The sequence below is a fragment of the Hemicordylus capensis genome, chromosome 1 (genome assembly GCF_027244095.1).
Source record: "Hemicordylus capensis ecotype Gifberg chromosome 1, rHemCap1.1.pri, whole genome shotgun sequence".
Taxonomy (NCBI): domain Eukaryota; kingdom Metazoa; phylum Chordata; class Lepidosauria; order Squamata; family Cordylidae; genus Hemicordylus; species Hemicordylus capensis.
The window spans coordinates 17,352,646-17,359,744 of record NC_069657.1 but is presented as its reverse complement, the minus strand read 5'-3'; positions in this window follow the sequence as shown (position 1 = coordinate 17,359,744).

Genomic DNA, 7,099 nt, shown 5'->3' with positions numbered 1-7,099 from the left:
ACTGGTCCATCTAGCCCTATCTGGAGATGCCAGGGAGGGAACTTGAAACCTTCTGCAGGCAAGCATGCTCTTCTCAGAGTGCCCCATCCCCTAATGGACATATCTTACTGTACTCACACAAGTAGTCTCCTATTCAAATGCAAACCAGGGTGGACGCTTCTTAACAAAGAGGACAATTCATGCTTGCTACCACAAGATCAGCTCTCCTCCCATAATAACAGTTATATGTAATAGTTGTTACATACAACTATGTATGTAGATGTAACAGTTAGTTCCACTTTCACTAGATGTGAGGTACTCTATGGATAGAGATTATTCTTTCTGGTTGAAAGATGATTCTTTATTGCGGGGGGGGGGGGGGAGGAGAGATCATTAAAATTCACAGGATTGACTGACTTCCTTGAAATGAAAATACACAGAATCGTGCCATCTTAGACTACATGTGTGCCCAATTTTAGAACTCTGAAAACAGAGCAATTCTGGGAATGTAAAGGGTTGGGTAAAGTGGGGCATGTTGCACTTCTTAATGGAGGCAGAATCCTTCGCATGGGGGTGGAATGATACACCAGGGGGTGGGGGGTTTCAGTTCGAGAAGTTTTTGTAACGCGCTGGGTGTCCTACTAACCCGTCCTACATTTGTGCCCAATTTCAGAAATCCAGGCCAAGCCATTCTGGAAATACAAAAGGAAGGTGAAAAGGGGGTGATGTGGACCACTTTTAATGAAGGCAGATTTCTCCATGGGGTGGGGTGGGGGGGTGGAATGATGGTCCAAGGAGGGGCTTCAGTTCCAGAAGTGTTTGTAATCTTCTGCCATGAAACAAGCCATTTGTAGGACTTTTTTGAAGATTTTTTTTAATTTTTAAAAAACCCTATTAAAAATCAATAGATGGAACAATCCACTTCAAACTCAATACACAGAGTCCTGATGACCTATGCTGCATCTGTGCCAGTTTTCGGAACTCTAGGCCAAGTAGTTCCAGAAATATAAAAGCGGACCTCTTTTCCCTTGGGGAACATCATGGGAGCCCCTAGGAGAGTGGGCACACAGACCTGGGCCCCCAGGTCCGTGCCTAATGGTGCCCCTGCCTGCCTTCATTTAAAAAGTGAACAAGCCCCCAGATGCAGGATGCAGATAAGAAGTGTACTGCTGTGCTGCACTTGTGTTCAGCGTAAAGTGTGAGTAACTGTACCTGTGGACAGATCTTTACCTGTGTGCACTGTACACTCATACGAGTGTTGAACATAATGTGTGAATAGGACCACTGTGTGACAGCTTTGTGGATGTGTACAGACACATGCTGAATATGTGCCTATAACCAGTTTTTTTAAAAGTCACAGATATTTCAGGCAGGAGGCTCTGCCACACTACAGGTTGTGGTCTGCAAAAGAGCTAGCATCCTGTAGTGAGTGACCGAGCTGCAAATGTAGCTGTCTATCTTCAAATCTGACCTCAGCCAGGAGCTGACATGCAGCACACAATCCTAGCCATGTTTACTCTGCAGTTAAGTGGAGCCATAGCTCAGCATCTGCTTTACATGCAGAAGGTCCCAGGTTCAATCCCAGCTATCTCCAGGTAGGGCTGTGAAAGACTCCTGCCTGAAATCTTGGAGAAGCTGCTGCCAGTCAGTGTTACTGTGCTAGAGGGACCAAGGGTCCGACTCAGTATAAGGCAGCTTCCTATGTTCTCTATTCCCACTGAGTCTAATGGGTCTTACTCCCCAGTGAGGGGACATATAATTGCTGTCTGAAAAACAAAACAAAACACTAGCTTGCGACATCAGCCCCCATCCCCCCAAATCTGACAACATGGGGAGAACAACACTGATCTACCTTGCAGGGTGGTTGTAAAGCACTTTGAATATTCGACAGTGGAATCTAAATACTTAGTATTATTACTACAGTATGCCAAAGCTTTTGAACTTTGTGCTGGAGAAGACATTTGAGGATACCATGAACAGCCAGGAAAACAAACAAATGGATCATAGAACAAATCAATCCAGAATTTCCGCTCAAGGCACAAATGACCAGGCTCAAACTAACATACTTCGGACACATTATGCGAACACCCAGCTTCCTTGAGAAGTCCATAATGCTGGGAAAAGTTGAAGGAAAGTGAAGAAGAGGACGACCAGCAGCAAGGTGGATGGACTCGGTTACGACAGCAATGAATGCACCACTGAGGGGCCTTAAAGGCCAAGTTGAAGACAGATCAAACCTGAAGAAAATCTATGTGGTCACTAAGAGTCGACACTGACTTGACAGCACTTAATCAATCAATCACTTTCAAAGTCGGCAACACTTTCCCAAGACTTTGCTCACACACAATGTCCTTTGGGTCCTGGGGTCTGACTCTGGAAAGCTGATGTCAGTCAGTGCTGCCCAAGGGTTCCCAACCTTTTTCCATTTAGATGCAGGACCCACCTAATGGTGCAGTGAGGAAATGGCTTGCCTAGCAAGCCGGAGGTTGCTGGTTCGAATCCCCGCTGGTATGTTTCCCAGGAAACACCTATATCAGGTAGCAGCAATATGGGAAGATGCTGAAAGGCATCATCTCATACTGCATGGGAGATGGCAATGGTAAACCCCTCCTGTATTCTACCAAATACAAGCACAAGGCTCTGTGGTCGCCAAGAGCTGACACTGACTTGACAGCACACTTTACCTTTACCTTTATCACACCCATGGAGAGCTCCTTCCAGCCTCTCCTCAGCACCACCATCCAGCCACCAGCCAGTGTACTTGTCTTTTAGTAGTACCCAAATTCTTCTTCCAGCAGCAGAGAGCAACAAGGAAGCCAGGTTTTGTGGGAACATCAGGGACAAGCTAAGCTGAGAGGGCTGGAAGAGGGCCCTCCTACTTCACAGGTGGTTAGGAACATAGGAAACTGCCATATACTGAATCAGACCATTGGTCTATCTAGCTCAGTATTGTCTTCACAGACTGGCAGCGGCTTCTCCAAGGTTGCAGGCAGGAATCTCTCTCAGCCCTATCTTGGAGAAGCCAGGGAGGGAACTTGAAACCTTCTGCTCTTCCCAGAGCGGCTCCATCCCCTGAGGGGAATATCTTGCAGTGCTCACACATCAAGTCTCCCATTCAGATGCAACCAGGGCAGACCCTGCTTAACTATGGGGGCAAGTCATGCTTGCTACCACAAGATCAGCTCTCCTATGAGAACTGATAACCATGGCAGTCACCTTGAGTCTAAAGACTGGGTGAAGGGCTGCCTTCAGAGCTCTTGTGTGAATCAAGTCATGGTAGATGTGACCAAGAATGCTAGGTGGGGAGCTTCTGTTCAGAAGGCCCTCTTCCATTCTAAGCCCTCCAGCCATTCTGCCCCACTGGAACATAGGAAGCTGCCATATACCGAGTCAGACCATTGGTCCATCTAGCTCAGTATTGCCTGCACTGACCGGCAGCAGCTTCTCCAAGGTTACAGGCAGGCGTCTCTCTCAGCCCTATCTGGAGATGCCAGGGAGGGAACTTCAAATCTTATGCAGGCAGCATGCAGGTGCTCTTCCCAGAGCGGCCACATCCCTATCTTACAGTGCTCACACGTAGTCTCCCATTCAAATGCAAACCAAGATGGACCCTGCTTAGCAAAGGGGACAAGTCATCCTTGTGCCTGACAACCTATTCTCAATACATGATGTTTTGTTTTTTAAAAGTGGAAAAGCATCTGTCAAGTAGTTAGTCTCTTGGGGATCTTAAAATAGCCAGGCTTAACATCTGCTAAAGCAGTTGCCTTCATCCCTTTTGGCTCTGGGAACCACCTTTAACCCCAGCGTAGAACACGGGGCCCATTTTTAACCTTTTACCATATTTATTGATAGAAATGTTTCTATCTCCTTTTCCACTCCTTAAACAGAATTCCAAAAGTTCCTAAATCATATAATAATAAAAACAATTCCTATGTAATATGTTCCCATATCCATATCCGTGACCATATCCGTGAATGCATGGACAGACATTTGCTGATGCGATAAACATAGGTGCCCAGGTGAATGTGTGTGTTGGCCTAATGGCACAAATTCTATGTTAAAAATAATAATAATAATAATAATAATAATAATAATAATAATAATAATAATAATAATATGACTCCAGGGTGGGACAATATCTGGGAAATGAGACAACTCAAACCTTCTGTCCAGCGGCAGATCTACCACTGGGCAACCATGTACAGCAACTGTGGGCCACCCAATGGGGCCAGGGCTGAGGGAGCCAAGCACTGCCTGCCTCTGCAGCTACCCACCCGGCCCCTCCCTCTGCCCTCATCAGTGCTGGCAAAAATCTGGTGCACATGGGGCCGGGGCCAGGGGGGTGGCAAATTCCTCCACGACTACCTGCCTGCCTGCCTCCCTCCTCCATTGTCAGTGCCAGCAAAAAGCTGTTGTGTGGGCTAAGGCCATCCTTACCCAGTGACACATGCCAGATAGTGACAGTCATTTAGCTCACACACCAACTCTTTGCTGGTGCTGACAAGGGAAGAGGGACGGAGGCTGAGGGGAGAGGCAGGCAGGCAGGCAGGCGGCTGGTGGTGGTGGTGGCGACATGGGGCCGGGGCCAGCGGGGTGGCAAATTCCTCCACGACTACCTGCCTGCCTGCCTCCCTCCTCCATTGTCAGTGCCAGCAAAAAGCTGTTGTGTGGGCTAAGGCCATCCTTACCCAGTGACACATGCCAGATAGTGACAGTCATTCCGCTCACACACCAACTCTTTGCTGGTGCTGACAAGGGAAGAGGGACGGAGGCTGAGGGGAGAGGCAGGCAGGCAGGCGGCTGGTGGTGGTGGTGGTGGCGGCAGCAGTGGCAGAAGTGAGAGCCACCAACAAATCAGTTTGTGGGCTGCCACCCACGTCACTACTACCCTAGTGCTTCTGCCCACGCCAATTGTGCACGAGCAAAGCAAAACCGCTTCCTGTAGTGTCTCCAAATAACAATACAGAAGGCTGCCAGCAAACAGAGAAAGCAGTCATACAGAAGGCACATTAACAAAGCAAAGCAGTCCTCTGTCTTGTTACAGCTGCTTTGCGTTGCTAGTGCTGCTGAAGAAGAGCGCCCACTCAAAATGCACCCGACTTCACCACCAACATTCCTGTGCAGCCTCCTGTTTTTACACGGGTGATCTCCCTCCTTCCCTTCTCTCAGCCCAGTGGTGCAAAAGGTTATACTTCTTTAAGGATGCTTTGGATGCTTCCTCTTCAAGTCGTTGCTTCCTCTCTTCTACCTTTGCACTCTGTTGCCTTCTGTTCTGATTTTCCTCCTATCCAACACACAAACCTAAAAATGGAAAGAGTCTGGCAAAAAGCCGCATGGGTAAAGCGCACTCATTTTGGAAAAGCAGCAAGCATTTTTTTCCCCCTGAAAACATGCTCCTTAAAAATGATACCACAATTGCGGTTGAAAAATCACCACGAACATGGCCAATTATACAAGATGGGAACAGCATGCACTTTGAAGGACGCCGATTGGGAACAGGCCCAGTGTTGGTGGTGGCAAGCACTTCTTCACGCAGCTCCTAATTAACTCATAGAATCCACTGCCACCAAGTGCAGTGATATAATTACATCGCAAGACTAGAGACACTAAATGTCTCCAGCCTTTGTAGATCTCCATCTGTTATGAAAGCAGTCAATTAGCCGACTGCATAATCCATCCCTATGCACCGCGACTCAAGCTCAAAGAAACAGTGTGCTTTCTTCTAGCCATATATTTATCCTAGATGCTCATACCAGACAAAGGCCACAAAACAGAGCACCCCTTTATGCATGTGCAAAGGCTCGCACGGCAGGGATTTGGCCTTCATGCGCTCAGACAAAAGCCTCCTCACGCTGCACTGCAAGCAACCTATTTTTCAAACTCCCCCAAATGTCAGAAGTAGCTTGTCACGCAGCGCAGGGCAGGGCAGGGAGAAAAAGAACCACTGCTATATGCGGAGAAGGCAAACCACATGTTTACCATCCTGGACTGTGGCCATGTAATCTAATCGCTACAGTTAACAGTGACTTATTCCTTGGGGTCTGTGTAGGCAGACGGACAAGCAGGCACACAGTAGAGTCGGAGGATCTGTTTTAGTTCTTGCCAGGGGCCTCTCTGGAGATGCAAGATCTTCAGTAACCTTCTGAAAGTCACCTTTGGGGCCATAGCTCAGAGCATCAGTTTTGCATGTAGAAGGCACCTTTTAAAGTGGTGGATCTCTTATATTAAGGAGGGGGAGAGCAACTGACCCTATCCAGCCCCAGTACAGCCCCCTTCCAGTGGCTTTTGCTGGTGTCTAACTTTATTTGTAGATTGTGAGCTTTTTCGGGACAGGGAACCATCTACCTAATCTATCTATCTAAACTCCTTTGAGAATGTTTGTTGAAAAACAGTATGTAAGTAGTAGTAGGTCCCAGATCCAGTTTCTGCAATCTCCAGGTAGGGCTGGGAAAAACTCTTATCTGTCCAAGGATGGAAAGCTGATGACAGTTGCTGTAGCCCAGCCCAAGTGTTTCCAGTCTTTTAAAAAAAGTACCCTTTCTGTTTCAAACCTTCAGCTTCGGTACCCTGCTTTTAGGTAGAGGTGCACACACACACACGTGTTACAGTTTTGAGACAGGCTATTCCAGTCACTGGCTTTCATACAGACTAAATTACTCATGACTACTCCCATGGAAATTAATGAGACTCAGTGCTAATTTTCTGGAATCTGTAGTCAGGCTGAGGGGAGGGTTAGGCTGAGCTTCAGCATGTAACCAGCCAATTGAGAGCTGAGAAGAGGAGAGCTCTCACCCTCCTCCCTCCCCTTCTGCAGCAGACACATAACTGGGGAAGCATCAGTTTCAGGCCAGTGATGCTCAGATGGGGAACAAATAGTGCAGCTGGGCTGGACAATACTGGGCTAGATGAACTGAGCACCTGACTCAGAAGGCAGCTTCTTCTCCCATCAGAACTGATTTGGAAAGCTGTGTCTTTTTTTGAAGTCTAAGATGGTTCTACTGTTCATAACATCGGCAGCTGTGCATGCTTCTGATATTAGTTAGTTGCTCAAATCACAGTCTAACCTTTCATATGTATTACTGCAAACCATATTTATTATTTCCCAGCCCAACTTGAAGAT